The 24,111-nt window shown below is 36.4% G+C and overlaps 1 long non-coding RNA gene across 1 annotated transcript in view; it reads left to right on the forward strand.

Moving 5' to 3' along the window:
* The window catches only part of LOC308491771, a 299,348-nt gene that overhangs the window by 73,399 nt on the left and 201,838 nt on the right, over positions 1 to 24,111 (forward strand). The window contains exon 2 of the long non-coding RNA XR_013992408.1: positions 19,246 to 19,310. This is a non-coding gene — a long non-coding RNA (uncharacterized lncRNA). The remainder of the gene's footprint in view (positions 1 to 19,245; positions 19,311 to 24,111) is intronic.

The raw sequence follows: 24,111 nt of genomic DNA on the forward strand, positions 1-24,111 counted from the left end.
GAAGCAAAGTCATGAATCACATTTCAAAGATCTACTGCTCACATATGTTATTTTACCTGACAATCTGAATTTGGAAAGGAAGGGACAACTTGAGATTTCACCTTCATCTCTCAACCAGACAGCACAGATAGAGACAGATCTGGAAGAACTACTTTGGTAAGAATCCTCGCCCTTTGTCAGCTTCTGCCAGTTTTCCCAGGATCCCGTGTAGGCTCTGAAGTGAGTGGGGTGTCCTCCCATTCATTTGCTTCCCAGAAACTATAGAGGAGGAAAAATAAATTTCCCTCTATCCTTTATAGTAAGTGCCTGGCTGCTACCCCTTTTTTCTCTTTGACACCTCTTAAATGAATAAGCTTATAAAAGATGGTTAAAAGATTTGCCTGTCACGGTACTTCAAGATTATCTTTGGTAAGGTTCACCTACTTATTTATCTTTAAAACAAAATTTTACTCACTGGAGGTCTCACACTGGACTCAGCTTAAGTCAGACCCAATTTGAACTCGGAGTGAGTCCAGTTTCTAAGTCAGACTCAGGCCAATTTGGATCTGGCCCAGTTTCTAAGTTGGACCCAGTCCGACCTCAGCTGGCTTCTGGACTCAGTCTGAAAAAACAAATGCTAAAATAAAACAGATTAAAAAAAATCTGAAAGCTCATAATACAAAAGTTGCAGAGCTAGGATTCAAGAGGGACTTACCCATGACCTCCAAACGCGGCGAGAAAGCAGGGAGCTCAAGGGCGCTCAACAGGTATATATACACCTGTACTCCTGGTTGGTCATTGCTTCTGGGGATTGTCAGGGGTTTTCTTTGGTTTTCTCTTCTGACACCAGAACTATGAAAACTAAACTGAGGCATATGAAATTTTGTTTAGTTCATTTGAGCCAGAATTAATTCAAATGGGGCATTCAAACCTCGCAGGTAGGAGTTGTACAAAAATGAAAGACTTCTGTAGACATAATGGAACAAGAAGAAGAAATTATATGAGGCCAAAAAAAAAAATGTGTTGGTTATCTCAAAATTACTTTCCTTTTGGGGGTGGCAGGGGTCTCTCAGGCAGATTACCTAACTGGGGCTGATCAGGCGATTCCTGATGAACTGGTTTAAGATTCCATTTCTGGGACAGCCAAAACTGTAATTAAGTCTTAATTCAGTGGTGTAGACCTTAGCATAATCAACTACATTTTGGGCCTTTTCTCTTGTTTTTAACAAACCTAAGTGTCCATTGATGGACGAATGGATAAGCAAAATTTGGTATATACATATTATGCCTTAAAAAAGGAAGGATATTCTGACGTGCTACAGCATGGATAAACCTTGAGGTCATTAGGCAAAGTGAGATAAGGCTTTCACAAAAAGACACATGCTGTATGATTCCACTCATATGAGATTGTTAATGTACTCAAAACCATAGGGACAGTGCGGAATACTGGTTTTCAGGAGCTGAGGGAGGGGAATGGGAGTCAGTGTTAAATCGGTAAAGGGTTTCAGTTTTACAAGATGAAAAAAGTTATAGAGATGGATGGTGGTGATGGTTGCACAGCATTAGGAATGCATTTAATACCACTGAACTACGCACTAAAAATGGTTTAGATGGTGCATTTTATGTTGCTTTTATTTCACCACAATAAGTAATAATTCAAAATAATAGAATGGAATCATATCCTTAAATGCCAAAAATGAAAAAAAAAATCTTTAAAAAGATTGAAGTGAGAAGAAATGAAGAAGTCAGCTAATTCATTCAATATATGTTTATTGAGTGCCTGCTATTTGTCTGAATTAAGCTTGAATACACTGGGGGATAGGGCAAAAAAGACAAGTAAAATTTTGTTTCTCTAGGAAATGACAATGTAGTGGGAAAGATCGAGAATAATAAAGAAGTCAAATAGATAAAAAATATGCTGATATAGTTTAGTAAATGTTACACAGGAAATCATTGCATCAGGTAAAAAAAAATAAAATAACTTAAGATAGAGTTGCTGGTAGAAGCTTCTCCAAGGAGATGACGTTTATGCTGAGACCTAATGGATAAGGGGGAGTGAGAGGAGTATTTGGGGTTAAAAACAAAAAACAACTGAAAAGGCCAAAGTTAAAAAAAAAATCCTGTTCTAAGAATGAAAGGCAGTAAAAATCTGTATTCTCCCCTTGGTTATACTTCTTAGCGCTCTGCCATGTTGAGTTATAGTTGAAAGGGTGGGAATGATGGCAAGCAAAGTGGATATGTGGGGAGGGAGGGTAATAGAAAAGAAAAACCTGAATTCTGATAAAGTCAGGCCTTCTTGAATGAAGTACAAGGGCTCCAAGAGAGAAGGGGGAAAGTAAAGGGAGTAAGAAAAGAACGAGGGTCTGCAGTTTCAGGAAGAAATACTGGGTAGCCAAGTCAGAAAATCACAGGCCACCCCATGTGTGAGAAATCCCTGCATTTACACACGACATGTGCTTTCTAAAGATAGTTGGAATTTGCACTTACAGCACAGTGGGATCTGAACTGAGAGAGAGTGGGCAGAAGTCAGTGTTAGGCAATGCCATGCAGACAGAACAAGCTACGAGGTGGTTTAAGGGCCAGTCACACTATTTCCTTTGTAATGGCCAGTGAAAGAAGAGACTTCCCTGCTTCCTACTTAGACTAAGGCAAAGTCACAAAAACAAGTTATTACCTAACAGTTGGAGCTTCAAGGAGAAGGGAAAAAAAAAAAAAAAACCCTCTTATTTAGCATGTAGCATAACTCATTCAAGAAGTACAGAACAAAGATTCGATTTAAAAACAAAACAAAACAAAACAAAACGTGGTTGAATTATATACACAAAGTACATGTATTTTAAATACAATATTCTTCAACTATTGTATGCACACAGTTTAAAGATTTAGGTATCAACATTGGTTGTTAATGATTACAATGGGTAATCTCAGTACAGTTATTGGCCTGTGGTGTCAAATACTATGCATTAAAAAAAAGAAAACTGGTTGAATACATTCAAGGTATATTTTCAGGAGGGGTAGTGAAATATTTGGGAGCTAGTTAGACTGTATTTTAATAGGTAAAAGATGAGTATGGGGTGGAATCAAGCCTCTACCCGTATGTTGGTTACTAAGTTCTCTCCTAACATGGTGTATTCGTATGGTGCTCCCATTAAAGGAACAGAGGTGCTCCTTAGGGTCAAATGGTGGGGAGGAGGAATAAACATCCTTGTCTACACCATTTTTCCTCTCCACCTAGTACCTTCACAGGCCTTGAGAACCCTATCTCATACATGGTCAGAGTTTACAGAGGGTGTAAAATAACAATTATGGTAGAGCACATTGGAAGATTATGTTTAGGTGTCTAAACTTCATTCATTTAAGAAATAACTTTTGAGCACTTTCTATGTGCTAGGTACTGTTAATAGGTGATGAGAAATCACCAAGAAATGAAACAAAATTGCTTTAGAGCTTACATTCTGGAAATGTAGATGGAGAAAGGATTTTAAAAACTAAGTAAAATTGTAACATCAACTGATGATATCTGCTATTAAAATAACAACAATAATACTAATAATGCTAATAATAATAATAATAATAATAATAATAATAATAATACAATGTCAAAGGAATAGAGGTGCCAAGGTGGGATGGTGCTTTATACAAACTATGTGGAGTCGTCAAAATAGGCATTACTGGTGAGATGACACTTGAACAAATACCAGAAGGAAGGGAAAAGTAGGGTGGCCTGTGCTTGGACAGCTTTTAATGATGGTTACACACACCTAACAAGACAAGCCATTGTCTAGTTGGGAAAGGAAGGACTCAGCAACAGTACAATTAACACTAGAAAGTCCGAGAATGATCATTACTTTTGAATGTATTTCCTAACAATTATATGTCTAATTTGGATTTAGAAAAAGATAACGTTTGAAAATAGGCTGTGCACAGAAAAGAAAGCCTAGCCTTCTGGTTCTATACAGGAACAGAATCTTGCTGTAAAAATCCTCTTTCAAAATCTGAGCTCTTCGAGACACACACACACTGTTGCACTAGGAATTTTTTTCAGTTACATTGTCCGAAATCTTGCATATTTGATACAATGTTAATTTTGTCTTTTATTCTTACTTCTGTGATGTTCCTTCCCTATGTAGACTCTTGACACGAATACGTGCAAACTATTTCTATTAACTTGAACAATAAAAAAAGAAGAAAAAAAAGGAAAATTTGGGAAATAATAACAAAGGATAGGAGTTCTTGGTGCTGTTCGTTGTTTTGCACTATCAGAAAATCGCTGAGGGAAGCAGTAGAGGAGAGAGGTCAAGAGTCTGTCTTTGGAGTCAGGATGGCCTGGGTGCCAGGACCTGCACCATTTTTGAGCTGACAAGGAAATACTTAGAAAGTCGTTAGCTCGGAACCTCAAATGTAGTACATTACGGTCAGCGAGGAGTCTTTTATCATTTCTGACATAACATACCGTGTTTCCCTGAAAATACAACTTAATTGGAAAATAAGCCCTAGCATGATTTTTCAGGATGACGTCCCCCAAACATAAGCCCTAATGCGTCTTCTGGAGCAAAAATTAATACAAGACCGGTTTTATTTTCGGGGAAACACAGTACACAGTGCCTTAAATTGGTTGGATAACGCTTCTCTTTGTGAGCATATCGCATGAGGGTTTTGCTTTTTACTGACAGCATTATAGGGTTTTGTATAACTTTTACAACCACTTCAAACTCTGGATCGCTGCTTTTTCAAAGCTTCCTTTCCACTCCCAACTCCTTCAACTCGCGTCACAGCCACGCCTGCATCAGGACGCTCTGCAGTTCCTGGGAGAGGCCATCTGCCATCTAGAACTGCCTTCCAGAACTCTCCATTTCATTAACTCTCTTTAAAACCCACCTAAAAATAGTCTTTTCTTCCTGGCTTATGTATTTTAACTCTTCTCTGCCATGGGTTTTAACTTTGTAACTTAACGTTCAAATCTGTTTTAGCTTTCATTATTTCTGATATCATCGTAAGTATTCTATTTAATTTTACCCCTCAGATGACGATGCATGAAATAACAGTATAACAAATTAGCCTTAATGTATCATGTCCATGGCTTTTTTTTTTTTTTTTTTTGCAAATTTTATGTCAGAAAATAACACAACTCAGTCAGTGTTTTTAAACTACCTGAAACAACGGCAAACTATACAAGATAACAAGACATTTTGGTTAAAGAATGTCACTAAGAAAATAGAGATATGGAACTAAGATAAAATAGAACAAAAATTTACTTTGAAATTAAATTTGGGGAAAACGCGTAAATAGGCAGACACTTGACAATCACTTACAAAGAATCTGCTCTGTTCAAGTCATTGTGTTAAAAACTAGAGAGATAAAGACTCCGAGAAATGTATAATAATTCACATGAATGGAATGGGACGTATAAAGTAATTGCCAAAAGAATAAAGTTAAAGGTCTGACCCCTCCTGATTTCAAAACTTAGTACAGTGCTACAGTAATCAACACAGTACAGCGCTGGCATCAAGACAGACAGAGAGACCTGTGCAATAAAATAGAGAGCTGGTGATATGCTCCCACATCTACAGTCAGATGATTTTCAGAGAGGCTGCCAAGATAAGTCAGTGTGGAAAGGACATTTTTTTTTTTCAATTGGTATTAGTTGCTCATTTGTTTCTTTGCTTGTTTAGTCCTGAGCACACAGCAATGTATCTAGCCCCTAAACCCAATGATAATAGTATCTAGACATGTGATTGTGGTCACTGCCCTGTAAAAAACAAATAAACAAACAAATAAACAAAAACACCAGTTGTACATTATATATATATATTTGACTCTCTTTAAAACAACTCTATGAGATGACATCTAAACGTATCAAAAGTTTTCATTTGTTGACATTGTCCGAAGCCATTTATTATCCGGGCACTGTGCTTTATGGCTCAAAATATAATGATTGAGACTATGCCCTGTCATATATGGCATCTTGGAAATAATTGGATGATGATGACTCTAATTTAAGGGGCAGCTTTAGGGAAGACACTTTCCTTTATGTCCTGGAATATTTGGGAACCCCCTGGTGTATGTTACCAAAAGGGAAAATACTTAGTGTAAACGTATTTGAACTATCCTCTGTTCAGGGTAAATGTCCCCCCATTACATATGACTATGCCATTTCATTCTAATAAGTAACCTCAAATTTACTTATGACAGGTGCCTGTTGTCTCCTTATCCCAACTCAAATCCACCTTACACATCACATCCTCTCTCTCTCTCTCCTCTCTCTCTCTCTCTCTCTCTCTCTCTCTCTCTCTCTCTCTCTCTCTCTCTCTCTCAAGACATTCAAAGATAGAAACCCAAAGAGCTGCTAGATTCTTGGCTCTTGTCTGAAGTTATAGCGAAACAACTCCGCTGCTTGAGTTTCTATATGATCTCCTCATTTTCTCTTCTCATTACCTATGCATTTTTCATTACCTAATAATTATCATGAGAAGTTTAAAATCCATCTAAAATTAATTTTATTATTTGGTGTGAGTTATAGATACAATTCCTCTGACAACAAGTAAGGTCTCTGAGACCAGTGAATACAGACCTTTTTTTTTTCTCATTTGTGTTTATTTCTGTATTTTAAATTTTCTATTAGAGATACAATTCTGGATTTTTATTCTATTTTGCACATATACATGTCGGTATTTCAGCTAACCCTCCATAGATTTAATCATTGGATGACAAAGTTAGTGCCTTTTCAGTACTCTTCTACATCAAAATAGTATTTGATAATCTTGCCTTGTTATTATTCAAAGGGCATTTTAAAATATATTTGTTACATTGCTAGAAAATACACTTTGGGATTTTTACTAGGAAGACTAACTGTTTTTGAGGAGAACGTTTTATTTGTTTGCTACACAATGCCTGCTTATGGCAGCTGGAATAAATTTTTGACTTAAATTTTTTTTTTTTAATCACTATGCAATTTTGAAAGTATACAGGAATTTTCAACTGACTTATTAAAGGGACAACTAATGCCTGGGTGAGGATAGAAGACTTTTTTTTAACCAGAACTAGAGGGAAAATCTAAATATGTGCATGTTTTATTTGTTGTTCAAAAACTCTGTGTATGAATCATTAAGGAAACTCAATATACAAACAAACAGCATTACCATGTGAAATACAAGTTTTCCCTCTGTGAGATATGGCAATTGATAAGCCATTCCCTGGGGATTGCTTTCAAAGGAAATCACCACCAAAGTGAAAGAACAAGGTGACATAACTTGGAGGATATCATCACTTAAGGACATTTCAGAACTTAAGATACATTTTGAATATATGTTTTATTAGCTCCATAGTAAACTTGAAATTAAACAAAATAATTTGGCGTTTGATACTCATTTCAGGCACAGAAAGCCATGGATAGGGATTGAGGAAAAGGATCTCCTTTCCTATGTCTGCTATTTGAAAATGCCAGGTTATTTCTATTCCTTATCTTGATTATGGAAAAAAAAAATGGTCATGATGATTATAACTGTGACCAATTTGTGTGTGAGGAATTAGGCAAATTAACCCGAATTTAAACTCTATCAGTCAAAGTAATGGTACTAAAAGTGCTCATCTTATCATTGTATTTTTATACTCTCCCATATTAACACAGGTTTTCTTAAAAAATATATATATATATATCTGCCGTGAGATCTAGTTGGCTTAATAAAGTGTCAGATTTTAGGCAAATATCCTGTATAGCTATAAACTACATGAAACCATTGGGGTTAGTGCATTTATTCTGACCATCTGGAAAGCACATTGATGAAACTAAGACAAGGCCTTTTAAAGACTATGGACTGTCCAGGCTGTAGTTTCAGTGTCCATAGTGTGTGGCACACTTAAATATATATATATTTCCAGGACATCTCCTCTTTCTTCAATTTAAAAAATGGTTTTCAAGTTTCTTATTAGATGTGCCGATCTGGAAGCCATAATGAAAGAGGATGGGAAAGAAGAGTTAGACTATGGAGTTGTTAATACATTAGCTAATTCTTTTAAAGCGTAGTTTGAAATTTAGGATATTATATCACCTTTTTCTGTTTGGTTAGCTTTTGAGTCTGATAAACATCAAAACCCAGAAGGAAAAGTGAGGTCCAAAGAGACTGACACATAAGCACACAGTTAAAAAATTTAGTAAAAGAAGTGTTGTATCTAAGATCTTTCTCATAGTAATTCTGAGACTTTACCCAGTTTCTATGATGTTCAAATAAAAACTGAAGATAACAAGAGAGAAAGACAGAGAGAGAGAGAGAGAGAGAGAGAGAGAGAGAGAGAGAGAAGAAATAAGGAGCAAGGAAGGAAAGAAGGGAGGGAGGCAAGGGGGAGAGAGAGAGAAGAAGGAACGAGGGAAAGAAAGAAAAACAGGATGATGGAATCAAATTGCACAAAGTGGCTTTTTGAGGGTTTTAAAACATCTGTAGGAAATATCCTTCTTTTGGCCTATTGATGGCAACAGCAAATTATAGGCTCATTTCTACATGATTATTCAGTGACGGTCAATGGTGACCCTAACCCATGACCTAAATTCATCTATATGATCTTTTAAATTCCAGATGGGTTCCATAACCAATGGGGGAGGATTTGGGAGAAGCCCTGCCTTGATTTCATGAAGTCTGTTGAGCCAGTAGCTAATGACTAGTTATTAGATGAACTACTGACCTCACAGTTGATGCAGCTTTCAAAAGTGCTTAACTAAGTAGCAGAGAGCAGTTTACCCCCTGGTGAAATCAGGATCAATACTTATTAAATACTTTATGAACTCTATTCATTTCTAAAACAGCCACTTATCTGCCCTTCCCATCATGTCGTGAATTAATTTGATATGTAATGCAATTCTTACATTACTTGTATGCTGAAAAGGGAAAGGCAAACTACAGATGATGGAGGAATGCCCTGTTTGTTATTGTTTTATCATTAACTGTCTCCTCGCCCTTTTCTAAGAGCTTGAGACAATAATTCTTCAATAATTTCCCACTCCCTCCATCTTTATTGTTTTTAGGACTAAACCCACAAGCAAAACATTAAACATTTGTTATGTGCTTTCCTCCTGGTTCTTTGAAAGAAAAAGTGAACTGATTTCTGTAAACAGAGATGAATCATTTTACCCAGATACTCTATGGATAGTCTGGGAAAAAAATGAAGCTGCGATGTTACAGTGATTATAAATATTTTGATTAAATTATTTTGAGAAGGTTTTATTCTTTATTTTTTTCTCATTAGAAAAGAGTCAGCAATATAAAACATACAGTCTAGGAATTAAAGTCCTATATAATTTCATCCTTCAGTGGTAAAGTGTTGACTATTTGGTTTGTTATAGAATTTTCTGGTATTTATAGTAACACATGTATATGTTTAAACGATTATTGATTAATAATTAATTATGCTTCTCCATAACTTGCTTTTTTTCTTAACAATACATCTTGAATGTGTAATGATTTACCTGGATGTGTAACATTCCATTATATAGCGAATTTTTTTTTCCAGTTATAGTTGACATACAATATTACATTACTTTTAGGTGTATAATACAGTGGTTAGACATTTATATAACTTATGAAGTGATTCCCCCGATAAGTCTAGTATATGGGGAAATTTTCAGCATACTCCCTTTGATTGACATTTGAACACGCTCTAAATTATTGGTTATTTTAAACAATTCTGCTGTAAACATTCTTGCACATCCTTGTTTGTGTCTATAGATTTCAGTATTTCCATTGGTGAAATTCTTAGACTTAGAATGCTGGACCATAATGTATGTATGTTTTAGAGGGTATATTAGTTTAGACGTCAGGAACACTGTACAAAAGTACCCATTTCCTCTCCTCTGTACAAGTAGCTGCAATATTAGCAGTCTTGGAAGTCTCTGACACTTGTGCCGTGTCTTTGCATTGCTCTATTTACTTATGCAGTGCCACAGGGTAAAGCGATTTGTGTTACTAATAATGCACATGGTATAGTTCGTATGATAGAGAAAACAATATAACGTAAATCAATTTAGTGCCTAACCTATTTCTAACCCAACTACTACAACCTTTCCTTGTGTGTCTTTCCAGAAGTTTATGTTCATTCACAATACTCAAAAACTTCAGTACGTATTTTAAAATGTTTCTTAATTTAATAATAAGTCAGTCTACTTGTGTTTTAAGTTAAGCATATTTTATTAACCATTTTATGTGCACTTATTTAATATTTCAGAAGGAAAAAATAAAACCAAGCACATTATTTCTCTCAGTAGAAAACAACTAATAAAGAGCAAATATTTGTAATAAAATCTGAAGACCTAAAGCCTACTTTTTAAGGTCTTTTTTTTTTAAAGATTTTTTTTATTTAAAAATATAGTTAACATATGACATTAGTTGATATTAGTTTCAGGGGTACACCATAGTTATTCAACATTTATATACCCAAAGAAGTGATTACCATGATAAGTCCAGCGACCATCTGACACCGTCCCACGCTGTCACAATATTATTGACTATATTACCTATGATATATGTTACATTGCCATGACTTGTTTGTTTCATACCTGGAAATTTAGACCTCTTATTCTCCTTCACCTCCTTTTTTAAAGGGGGATCTCCCTTTTAATTTTTTTCAATTACAACTGAATTTTAGTATTATTTGATATTAATATCAGTATACAGCAGAGTGCTTAGACATTAATATAAATTTAAGAAGTGATCCCTCTGGCTGGTCTAGTACTGACCTGGCCCTATACATAGTTATTACCATGTTATTGATTATATTCCTTCTGCCTCCACTTTACTTTGCCATAACTATTTCGTAACTAGCAATTTGTACTTCTTAGTCCCTTCCCTTTTGTACCCACTCCCCCAATCCTTCCCACCTGGCAACCATCAAAATATTCCCTGTATCTATGAGTTTGTTTCTCTTTTGTTTGTTTGTTTATTTTGTTCTTAAAATCCACATATAAGCAAAATCACATTGCATCTGTCTTTTTCTGTCTGACATACTCCACTCAGCACAATATCCCCCAGGTCCATCCATGCCACCTCAGATGGCAAGAACATTCCCTTCCATGGCTGAGCAATATTCCACGGTATATATGTACCACCACCTCTTTATCCATTATTCCATCATTGAACACCGAGGATGTCTCCACGTCTTGACCATTGTAAACATGCTGCAATGAACATATGGACGCACATGTCCCCTCAGAGTAGCATTTTGGGTTACTTCAGATACATACCGGGAAGTGGGATCACTGCGTCCTTCTTTGTCTCTTGTTACAGCCTTTGTTTTAAACTTTATTTTGTCTGGTATAAGTATTGCTACTCCAGTTTTTTGTTTCTTTGTTTTATTTTTTTCCCATTTTCATGAAGTATCTTTTTTCATTCCTTTACTTCAGTCTGTGTGTGTCTTTCAATCTGAAGTGAGTCTCTTGTAGGCAGGATATACACAGGGTGCCAAAAAATGTATATACATTTTAAGACAGGAAAAAACCTATCAAAATTATAATACTCAATATATACTGATAACAAAAGATGAATACAAGTCAGATGTATACTTTTTTTGGCACCCTTGGTCTGTGGGTTTTGTTTTCTTATCCATTCAGCCACCCTGTGTTTTTGATTGAAACATTTAGTTCATTTACATTGAAAGTAATTGTTGATAGATATGTATTTTTCATCTTTTTTTTTTTTTTTTTCCATCTTAAAGAAGTCTCTCTAATATTCCTTTTAATACTTGTTTGGCAGTGGTGAACTCCTTTAGTTTTTTTGTGTCTGGGAAGCCCTTTATCTGTCCTTTGTGTTTAAATGATAACCTTGCTGGGTAGAGTAATCTTGGTTGTAGGTCCTTGCTTTCTATCTCTTTGAATATGTGAGCCAATCCCTTTTGACCCAGAAAGTTTCTGTTGAGAAATCCGCGGACAATCTTATTGGAGTTCCCTTTAAGTTACCGTGTTTCCCCGAAAATAAGACCTACCCCGAAAATAAGCCTCAGTCAAGATCTCAGCCAGATGGACACATTTAATACATTATGACCATGTTCCAGAAGAAGATGACATGACTGTATTTAAATAAATGTAGATTGTTGTACATGAAAAAATGAGACATCCTCTGAAAATAAGCCCTAATGGAGCAAAAATTAATATAAGACCTGGTCTTATTTTCTGGGAAACACAGTACTAGTTGCCTTTCTCGTGCTGCTTTTAGGATTCTCTGTCTTTAACCTTTGCCATTTTAACTGTAATGTGTCTTGTCCTGGGCCTGTTTGTGTTCACCTTCTTTGGGACTCCCTGCACTCCCAGGACTTATATGTGTATTTCCTTCACCAGGTTAAGAAAGTCTTCAATCATTATTTCTTCAGATAGGTTCTCAATCCCTTGCTTTCTCTCTTCATCTTTTGGTACACTTATCATGTGAATATTGTTATGCTTGATCTTGTCCAAAAGGCCCCTTAAATTATCCTCATTTTTTAAATTCCTTTTTTCTTTCTACTGTTCTGATTGGGTATTTTCTGGTACCTTGTCTTTCAAATCGCTGATTCGATCTTCTGCTTCATCTAATCTGCTGGACGTTCCTATTCCTTTTCGTGCATTCTTCATTTCAGTTATTGTGTTCTTCACTTCTGACTGGTTCTTTTTTATGGTTTCTATGTCTTTTTTATGCTTGCTGTTCCTTTTTTGAAGTTCTCATTAAGTTCCTTGAGCATCCTTATAACCATTGTTTTGAACTCTGTACTGGTAGCTTTGAACTCTGTTTGCCTCCATTTGGTTTAGTTCTTTTTTCTGGAGTTTTCTCCTATTCTTTCATTTGGTATGTATTTTTTGTTCCCTCATTTTGGCTGTTGCTTTTTGTTTGTTTCTTTGTATTAAGTAGATCTGCTACATCTCCCAGTCTTGGCTGGGTGGTCTTATGCAGTAGGTACTGTGTGGAACCCAGTGGCACAGCCTCCTTGCATAACTGTGTCCGGTGCTCCAGGAGTGCCCCTTGTGTGGATATTGTATGCCCACCTGTTACAGTTGAGCCTCAATAGCTATTATCATGTCAGTGGGTGGGGCTGACTGTCAGGCTGACTGTACGTGGGGTTTGGCCACATCCACAGTTTACACACTGCTGTGTGGGTGACTTACCCCATGTAGCAGGATTTCACCCATTGGGTTTTGGTGCCTGTTGAGACAGTCCTTTGGGTGTGCCACTTATGGGACAATTGGATGATCTTCTGCTGTCGTCTCAAGCCAACCTTCAAGTATTTTGGTTCTGGGACCTCTTGGGAAGGGATCTAGTGCAGGCCCAGGTCACTCACTGCCTGTGCCCAGCCAGGAACTATCTGCTAGGAGCTACAAAGCAATCCACAGCTGGTTGTTGCCTGTGCTGAACCTTGAGGCACGTGGGAAAGTCCACACTTTAATGGAGGATGGCTGCCACTAACAGTGGGCCTGGGGTAGCTCTACAAAAATCCAGGATACCCCAAGGCTGGCTCCCCCCTGCCTGGTCCCATAAGGCTCAGCCGCTGATAGAGCCTCATGCAGTATGTGAGTTGGGTGAGGTAGGGTTTCCAGGAGTCTCCTGAGTGGAGCAAGTAGAGCTCACCGACTGATTCAAATTCTGATTTGGTCATGGGTGTGGGGGGAGGGCTCAAAACAGGAACAATGGCATCTGCCTGCCAACTTTACAGGAGGAGGACCCGAGGCTGTCCCTCCACCCCTTACTCCAAGGCTGCACAACTCAGTCTCTCCCCGTATGTTTCTTACACTCCCCCTCCCCAAGTCACCATCTCTCCACTGGAGCCCAGAGTGAGTGCCTGTGAGTGAGAGAGTCTTCATAGGTCATTGAAGAGGATCTCTGAGTTTTCCACAGCCTTTTGTCTCACCCCAACGGTTGGAATCTGTACTATTTTTCACAGAAGTTGTGGGGGCTTCTTTTCCAGGCACCAGTACTCCAGGTTGGGAAGCCTGGTTAGGGTTTGCTTCCCTCACTCCTCAGGGGAGACCTCTGCAGCTCAGATATTCCTTCTGATTCTCAACTGTTACACAAAGATATGGGGTCAGCTATTTCACATCTCTGCTCTGCTACCAGTCTCGCTGTGGCTGCTTCTTTATATCCTTAGTTATAAAACTTTTGTTGAGCTGTACTTCAGATGGTTCTCCAGGTTGAGTGTTACATTAATTTAGTTGTAATTTTAATATCTTCACAGGCAAGCACAGTGTTTATCTATTTTACCATTTTGGATCTCCTGCCACTTAATTTTCGTTGTTTTTTTGGTTTGTTTTTGTTTTTTGTTTTTTGTTGTTCAAAGGATATTGTATTTATTCTCTAGGCCAGCTTTCCACTTCCCGATATTTCTCTCTAGGAAAACGTGGAATTATTTATATTTTAACTTAATTTACATAATATGCATCAGGTCTCATACCATAAAATGTAATATGATTTTGCATTAGTGACATGACACCATATGGTGTCTAAAATTTAAATTAAGATAACTTTATTTTAGGATCCAATATTTGCAATCAATTTCAATAGTAATATAATTTGATAAAACAAATGTAACAAAGTAAAACAAGTGTTAGTAATTCCATCTAAATATTTTTATTTTCTAATTTTAAATTCCAATCAATAATATTGAAAGTTGTTATTTTGACAATTATCTTTATCCAGTTTTTAAATGTAATGTAATTCCACTGTAATTTTTAAATTAATTTTTCACCTTGAGAATATTTGGTTTAAGTATGGAAACAAACAATAGAAGTATTGAAACAATTATTTCTCCTTTATGGATAGAAGAATAGAATGAATTAATATTTCCCAATGATAAGATGAGATTTCTCTAAGTGCAATATTTTAATTGGCTTAGCTGTCCATTTTAAAAATATTTCAACAATTATTTTGACTAATACAGATATATTGAATGATTTTTCAAACTATTTTAAAAACACAATAATATTAAAAATAATGAAATAACAATATGTATTTCATACTTTATCATAATTTCATGGTTTGACCTTTTACTGGTTATCTTCACTGCCACTTGCAATAAATCTGACATTACTTTTTCTAGAATTGAGAAAACTGATACCTAAAGAGAATAAATGAATACCCAGGATTCTAAAACTAATAAACACTCAACAGTAAACCAGAGTTCACTTGAAAGTTAAACCTGAGAAAGAGAGAGAGAGAGAACAAAAGAGATTTTTTTTTTTTCCCGGCTAAGATAGACATTTGATATGCTTGGAATGACCAAATATTAAAAGGGAGTTTCGTTAAGAGAAAGGAATAAAGGTCAAGTTGTAGAAAAAATGGGATATTATGGAAATTCAACAGAATTAAAGCAATGTGAATATGTGGATACAGTGGAACAGAGAAGTAGTCAACTAATAGTTCTGAGCTGGGGGTGAATGTAATTAGAATGTCAAATGAAATGATAATTTCAATAAAAAGTGTTCAAATTTTATTGTAAGGTGAAAATAATTGAGTAAAATTGCTAGATAGGAAATCATTTGAATTTTGACCTTCACTCTATTCATTCATGTCCCTCTTTGGTCTCCATTTTTCCAATCTAGTATCAAGATTTTCTACAAATTGATTCTTCCCTTTCAAATATATCTCCGGTGACTCTATCACTTTGTAAAATACATCTTTTGCTCATTCACAGTTTCACAACTGTGCTCAGTATTTTCCCCAGACATGAGATGTCCTCTCTCCTCTTCAATTATTAAATCAAATATTTCCAATGTGCCCAGTGCAAATAATCATTTTCTTGTGTAACTCTCTCGTCAATGTCATCTATAAATAACCCTACCTTCTGTGCATTACCACAGCATAATACCAACTCCTGTTTCCTGGGTACTTATTATGTGGCTAATCATTTTTAAGTGTTTTGCTTGTAATATCTCTTATTTCTCAGGAAAACGTTGTAAGATAGGTCATATTCAATTCCTCATTTTGAAGATGAGTAAATTGAGGGCCAAAGACTTTACGTAAATTTCTGAAGATTGCAGTCTTACTAAGTGATTGAGCCTGCATTGTTCGGCCCATAACTACTTATTGTTGCCACTTGTTCTTCTCATTGCCAGTTCACGGACATTTGTGTCTTCATGAAAAGATACGCATTCCTTAAAAACAACATAGCTTGGGTATTTGTATGTTGGTCATAACTAACATAGGCTGTGACACATACTAGTAGGGACTTAATAAAACGTCATGGAACACAATGAATAAGGTTTCACTATTAAGAACTCTGCTAAGTCTTATGGCGGTGCTAAAAATAAACAGTAAGATACAAGCCCATTTTGATGTAGATCATTTGAAACTCATTTAATTATCTTTATAGGAAGGAGAGAAAAATACATGTGACAGCTGTGATATCTATAAAACCTTTGTTTAAAAATGTGTTTTTTATTTCTCAATTTCTCTGTTTATACTGAATCTTTTCATTTGTTTTCATGATTTTTTTTTCTTTTAATTTCCAAAAAAGCTATTTTCACTCAAGTTAGCTGCACCGATGTGGTTTTAGTAGCTCCTATCTGAAATCATCCTCAGGAAACTTTTTTTTCCTTGGCTATTCAAAAAAGAAAAAAAAAACAACTTAATATCAGTATGAATGACACATGTGCTCATTGCAGCATAATGTTGGTGCAATCTGTGCTTGATACAGTTATAAATAAGTCTTTGAAAGCATTTTTCTGTATTTTAAATAAAGGCTATAGAAAGCCACAAGAAGGATGTAGTCTTGTTAATATCACAAGCTGTTTCCCCACCTGCACTCCGAGCAGCGTTAGTACAGCAGCTGTTTGGGTTCGTATTGGCACATCCCTATCTGCACAGGAACCCCATGGTTTACACAGAAAATGAATGAGCCACCGTTCCAATGGGGGTCTTTAATAAGCCTTCCTCTAATGCTACCGTGTGTGAGCTTCACGCTTTGAAGGGGTGTGAGGTGTGGAGTTTTAGAAGGATTGTAGAAAGCCGCTCAATTTCGAAAGGTAGAAAAAGAGCATTAGAAAAACCTAAGAGTGCCTTTGCTTTCTGCCTGAGTATTGATCACATGATGTTTATACTGATAATTAGAGCTTCATGTCCAGCATGTGATAGCAAGGTACAGTTATGCAGTTCACTCCATTTGGACTCCGTGGACATTGACAAACAAAACCCAGAACAGATGTTTCATTGATTTTATTTACCAAATATTAGCTATGAAAATATGAACCTAATGGGAACAAATATCTATCTAGTAGTAGTACCTATGGAAATTAAATCCAGGCAGGAAGAAATTTATACATTGAACTTGGTTATGTATGTGGTCATTGGACTTTCAGGAAAAAAGCAATCTCTCTCTCTCTCTCTCTCTCTCTCTCTCTCTCTCTCTCTCTCTCTCTCTCTCTTTCTCTCCCTTCCTCTTTCCATCTAATGCCATATGCACTGCTAAAAGTATCATTCATACCAGTTAATTAACCATGGTCTATCGTGGTCTGCATACTTGACAAATCCTTTGTTGAATGTCAGGAATTCAGGAAAAACGGAAAACTGTACTGAAACAACTCGTAAGGCACTTTAAGGAATCTGGAACTCCCTTTGGAGAATCGTCTGAGCGTTTTGGGGGACTACAGTATGATGCAGGTAGATGAGATAGTCACTTAGGATAGTAGATGAGATAGTCATACTGTGTGCAATTGCAGAATGAGTATCCTAGGGTTTCATTAGCAACCTGCTGCCCCAATTTTAAATTTAAGTTAAAAATATCTTTAAGCATTGGGGATGCTTACTCCTGACTTGAGAAAATTTCATCTCCAGTAGTATATGGGGGAAAAAAGTAAAATGTCTGTATATACCCAGTCCAGTATGCATTTCCTCTATAGATCAGGCACTGGGCTAGCCGCTTTAGAATCAAAGATGAATGATAAATGAGACTTAGACCGAAAGATTTGCGGTCAAGGAGGGATGATAGACATAGAAACAGATAAGAACACTGAACAGACAACTATAGAGGCATCTTAGAGGAGACGGTGATTACCTCCTTCTGGAGATAAAACAGGGAAGAGAAAATAACATCTCCAAGCAGGACTTTTTTTTTAAAGGAGCTTTTCTAGGCGAATTAAAAGGCAGAATGAACCATACGTGCAAAACGTGATTATCGACTATATGGTGATTAGTATGGCAGGAGCTCTCTGTAAAATGGCAAAGGGTGGAGATACTCAGAAGATGAGTCTTCAAAATACACAAAAGCCAAGTCATAACGGATATTTTGTTTTTCTTTAAGGATCTCAGAAAGAAGAACTGTCAATGTCAAATAAGTCTAAGGTTGACATGTTTATATATCTGTGTTTTAGGCAGGTGCTTCTGACAGAGTGCAGTATAGACCAGAGAGAGGCCTAAGTGAGGGTAACTGCTAAGAAGGATTTTGCTAGAGTGCAAAGTCAGAATATGAGGGAAATGGCAGGAAAATGTGTACTAGGAGGGACAAAAATGTCGACATTTAGGAGATGGATTTGTCAGGGTTTACTGAAGACTTGCTGGAATGAGGGAGAAGTAGGAAACACTCAGGTCTTTGAGCTGGTAAATCTCGTAAGTCCTTTTTAATAAGATTCACAGAACATCACCCCTTCTTAGGTTATGACAAACATGAGTGGGTTTTCTGTCCACTGCTCTGAATTTTCCTAACTCCTAAACATTTCCCTGATTTTATGCAGCACCATATAGACAATCTGTATCCTTGCAGGGCAGAGCAACCAATGGCCGTTTCCAGTAGAGCTTGACAAATGTTTTGTGCCTGTCATGGCTTGATGACCAAGTTTTAAGCCACAGACTAAAGATGATTGGAGCTATTGCCACTGCCCTCCTTAAAGTTAAAACATGTTTTAGTGTTTTGCCCTAATATTGTCAGGAGTCACAATTCCTTTCCCAGAAAACTACTCTAATTGGATTTGGTGGACCTTGACTGGCTTTTCACTGCTATTGAAGGTGAAGGTGAAATCTTTGAGTTCTTTCCTGAAAACAAGAGCTGAACATCTCTGATGAAGGCACTTTGGTAGTATATGTATAGTATATTAATAGTATATATAATTGTATATGTCTTTATGTAATTCTTTCATATTGCTTTTCCATCCTTTGTGTCTTATTATGTATGACCATTGTCCAGAAAAAAATAAAAGACTGTGGAGGATAATTTAACACCCTACACCCTATGTGCATGAACTTATATTTTAAGTGTATTGGTTAGATGAATATAAAACTTGAAAGAATATTTTTATTTCATATTAAAAGTATCTCAATTTTAAAATTGCAACAGGTAGGAACTTGCTACTAAAGCTTATGAGGAATCAGGCATGAGAGGAATCATCATTACTTGTTAAGGTAAGTGCCTTTCTTAATCTTCTAAAATCTGGATAATATACAAAGCCATAATTTAAAATAATGATTGTCTCTTGATAAGTAGGATTAAAGTTAATTCACATTTCTCATTCAAATTTCCTTAATTTGTACTTTGGTGGTGGAATTATTACCACTTTATGAGATGTTATGTAGACACACACGTGTACACACATGCATATATGGGTATATACATATATATTAAGGTATATCTATAAAGTATGAATACACACACGTTAAATACTGAAAAGTTTTATCAAAAGTCTCTAGTATCTGCCTAGGTTACCAAGTAGATAGTATGATCGCTTCTTGAAAAATATAAATATACTACATTTCCCAGTATCCTGATGCCCCCATTAGTAGAAACAGGATATTTCAAAGTTACAAATATTAAATTGTATGAAGCATTTTTGGTCCTGACTTTCAATTAAGGGAGAGACTATTTTTGTAGTTGACCTATTTCCTAGGAAGCCACAATGATATTTTAATAAGTAATGGAATATAGTTGGTCTCTCCATTCATTTACCTAGTAGAAATGTGGCAGGGAGAAACTTGGAAGTGAGACTTAGAGAGTGACAGGTACCAGGCAGGAGAAACATAGCTCCCTAAAGAGAAAGTAAATGTTACAAGAGAGAACTCTGTTGGAAGGTGAGCCAATCAGAGTTGGTTCTGCTAAATGAAGAGGCTAAAAGAGAGGAGCCTCTGACTTCTCAACTTTATATTAAAAAATTCTGCTGCTCACCTTTCATGAACCCAATTCCCTAACAAGCAGGTTGACATTAAATCCTCATTCTTTAGAAATTTTAATATTTGGAAAGTATATGAAGTGTGTCACCTGGAAATGTAAAAAGCACTTCTCAAGATATGGTGCACTGCTCCATTTTGGTCAGGATATAATTCTATTCTTTTTAATGAGTTGTTTGATTATCACCCTGGGACTGATAATGCCTGAATTCTGAGGGGCTCTACAAAAATAGGACTGAAAAAGCAAGTGATGATCTTCAAGTAGGTCAGCTTCTGAAAATGACATCACTTTCATCCGTCACTGGCATTTGTTTATTTGTCCTTTTTTTTTTTTTTTTTGAGAAAAGTAGAAGAGAATAGACTGAATTTTTATAAGATTTATATGAGTTTAATTGCTATTACACTTAAAAGTAAGGGCATGTTTATGACATTTAACTGTATTTTTGTCTACTGTCTGAAAAACTCTCATTTGGGAATGAATTATGATAATAATTCAATAAATGGGTTCAGTGTGGGGTTGAATAAGGACTGCTCTTTTGAAAGAGACCAGGCTTTTTTTTGAGAAAGTATTAAAATTCTGCACTGATAGAAAACTTTTGATGCTATAAATTGAACTTCACAAGGAATCTCTTAACCGATCTTCACTCTGGTTTCATTATAGGCGGGTGGGAGTGAGGGAGGGGAACATTTCTACTTCCCTCAAACCCTAAAGTTGTTCAGATCTTTTTCCTGTAATTTCTGATTAATGACACCCTTGATTTTGATTTATATTATCCTATTATTCATTATCTGAGAGAAAAAGAAGTCACTTTTTTTTTTCAATTTAATTTAGAAAATTAGGGCTAGCAGTGATGGAATTTAAAATCAAATTATCCTGTCAGAGTGACAGATAAATCTCAAGAGATTCTAATAAGATTTTCCACTGGCAGGATGCTGAATTTCTCCCTTTCCCAGGCTCCTTCATTCCAGATTTTGACTATGAGTGACAATGAGCATCTGTGTTTAACAATATATTGTTATTTTTGTCATTGTGGTTCTCATTGAGAAATTGTGGGGTCACTTTCTTACTTGTTTGTTACAGGTGAAAAGGGGAAAAATGTGTACATAGATGTCAGGTGGGTGCATCTATAACTATGGGAAATTGTGTGTAATTACCATATACCTCAATTGGGTTAAGTATAGTAGATTCATCAAATTCGACCCTTGTCTTTACATGTTACTATTCTTAAAGGAATTTGTACTATAGAGGTAATGTAAATATGACAGATTTCTTACTGTACTGCTCTTTGACTCTTTCTTCTCGTTACCATAAACAAATTTGAAATCTTTAATGCTCACACAGTATCGGGTAGACTTCTAGAGTTCTCTATTCAGTTAACAATTTTGTTTCATGTCATCATGGGTGTAGAGATTCTCTGTTTCTGGTAGCTAATGAAAGTATACTTTGCTGTTCTTTAAAAATATATAAGAAATAATAATTCTTAAATGAAGTATGGTATTCCCCCTTTGATTTATGGTCTTTCTTTCCATGGTTTCAGTTACCCCTGGTCCAAAAGTATTACATGAGATTCCAGAATAAACAGTTCAGAAGTTTCAAATGACATGCTGTTTGGAGGCATGTGATAATAATCTTGTGCCTCCCTCCTCTGTCCCACCAGGGATGGAATCATCCTGTTTTTAAGGGCATTCATGCTGTATACATAACTTTTATTACAGTAGATTGTTGTAATTGTGATTTAGTAGGTGTCTTGGTTACTAGATGGATTGTCACAGTCTTTCAGTGCTTGTATTTAAATAACCCTTATTTTACTTAATAATGGCCCCAAAGCCATTCATGTAACTTGTTTTACAGTCGATCATTGTAATTGTTTGTTTTATTCTAAGGTATTATTGTTAATCTCTTACTGTGCCTGATTTATAAAGTTTATCATAGGTATGTATGCGTAGGAAAAAACATATACATAGGTCTTGGTACTCTGTGGTTTCAGGCATCCACTGAGGGTCCTGGAACACTTGTCCCACAGATAAGGAGGACTAGTGTAATGGATATGTACTGATTCCTCTGTGAAAACATATCTAAGATAAGCAAGCTGTATATCAAATGACGCTATCTAAGTAACTGATTGGCCAAGTGGTAGTTTCAAAGGTCTTGTGGAAACAAAGGGAGTACAGAAAAAATGATTTGTCATTAAGGGATCCTGTGTATGAAGACATTGTCTTGGAGTAGGAAGATCATTGTAATAGAAGGTTGACTCTAGACTGAGCCGGTCCCCTAACTCTGAACAGGGAGTTCGGAAAACGTCTATAAGCTTTAGTTTCCACATGTATAGGCCAGAAGCTAGTCAAAAGCTGTAACTGTATTGCAGAAGTTTTCTTCTTCATTACATTTCTGTCTTTGCACGTTGTAGCAACCCCTAAAATGGAGGATATTAATGAGTTAGTGTCCCCCCGAGAAGTCTACTTTGGTTACTCAGTTATTATCCCAGAATGAGGAATGGTGAGGATATTAGGTAATAATTCGAAGAACAGATTATGCTCAGAAGAAAATATGGCAAGTCACTTATGTGTATGCTCTGATGAGCCGCACATACTGTACTTCAGTTAAGAGTCTTAATAAAAGAACAGAAGAAGGGTAAAGAACACAAAATGAAGAATGAATTGTTTACAATTAAATAGTTTCTATTGGGCTGTTCTGGTGGCTCGGGTGGTTGGAGCACTGTGTTCCTAACAGCCTGATGTTGCTGGTTTGATTCCCATGTGGGCCAGTGAGCAGTGCTAGCCGGGAAGAGCTGCGGTGAGCTGCTGTGAGCAGCCAACCAAATGCCTCAGCTGGGGGGAGCGCAAGGCTCATAACACCAGCATGGGCCAGGGAGCTGTGTCCTACACGACTAGACTGAGAAACAATGGCTTGAACCGAAGTGTTGGGGCAGGGGGAGGCGGAAGAAGGGGAAAAAAATAGTTTCTGTTATAGAAATAGGCTACATGTCGAGCTAATGGCATTTTCTACAGACAGATGGAATGCTCTCATCTCCCAATAGTATTGATATGAAGTCTCTGTTAAGATTCATTTTTCCTAAAACATTTGCATATAAATATAAACATCATTACTAGAGGCTAATTGCCCTGTAGGAACTATAGTCATTTTTATTATTATTTTTTAAAGTATCTCTAACACGCATCATATTTGCTACTGCATGGCTGCAACAGATAATTACCACCATTAAGAATCTCGAACGCAAAATCAGAACCATTTGGAATGGCTTCCAGGGCAACCCAGCACAGTGAGTAGCCACCAAAATGAGTGTATGAGGTTTATGTTCATGCATATTCATAAGGGTACTTAATTCGCCATTCATAGTAGGGGCCTTTTGAAAGCTTGTCAAAAGAGCAGCCCCAGTACAAGACCAAACATCAAAGGTAAGATGATGCAGTACATCTCACTTCCCATACACATACAAATATTGCTTGCAGGAAGCAGTGAATAACACTAAAGGAATTATTTATTTTAACTACTCAGAGGAGATGGCAACTTCTGCGAAGTTATAAACCACAAACCTTTGCCTTTATCCTTCATCGTATTGATCAGAAAGGTCAGGGGTATAAGTTATTCAAAGGATAGATCATAGGCGACAGTTCTGGACAAACGGACACAGCGACCTGTGTGATTAATGCCCCTTACTTGTGCAGAATATGAGGAAGAGTTTGAGGGCATGTCTTAAGAATAGAAAAAGTAAAGTGGAGAATATAACTATGGATGTGACACTGTCTCTGAAACATTGCCCATTTTGTGGGTGGGGTTGTGTATTTGAGCGTACAGGTGCTGCCTTGTTCAACTTTTGTGATCAGAGGCGATCTTGCTGACATTACACTTTTCAAAACCATTTCTATGACATTCAGCAAATGTTTGTTCTGGTGGAACAAATCTGTTAAATTATAGATTAGAAACAGTACAAAGAAACCTTTACAAATGTTTCAGTTTTGCACAAAGCAAACAGCATTATATTTAAATGAAGCACTCCTTGTTAGAATAAAACAGCTACAT

Source organism: Rhinolophus hipposideros (assembly GCF_964194185.1).
Source record: "Rhinolophus hipposideros genome assembly, chromosome: 23".
In the NCBI taxonomy this organism is placed as follows: domain Eukaryota; kingdom Metazoa; phylum Chordata; class Mammalia; order Chiroptera; family Rhinolophidae; genus Rhinolophus; species Rhinolophus hipposideros.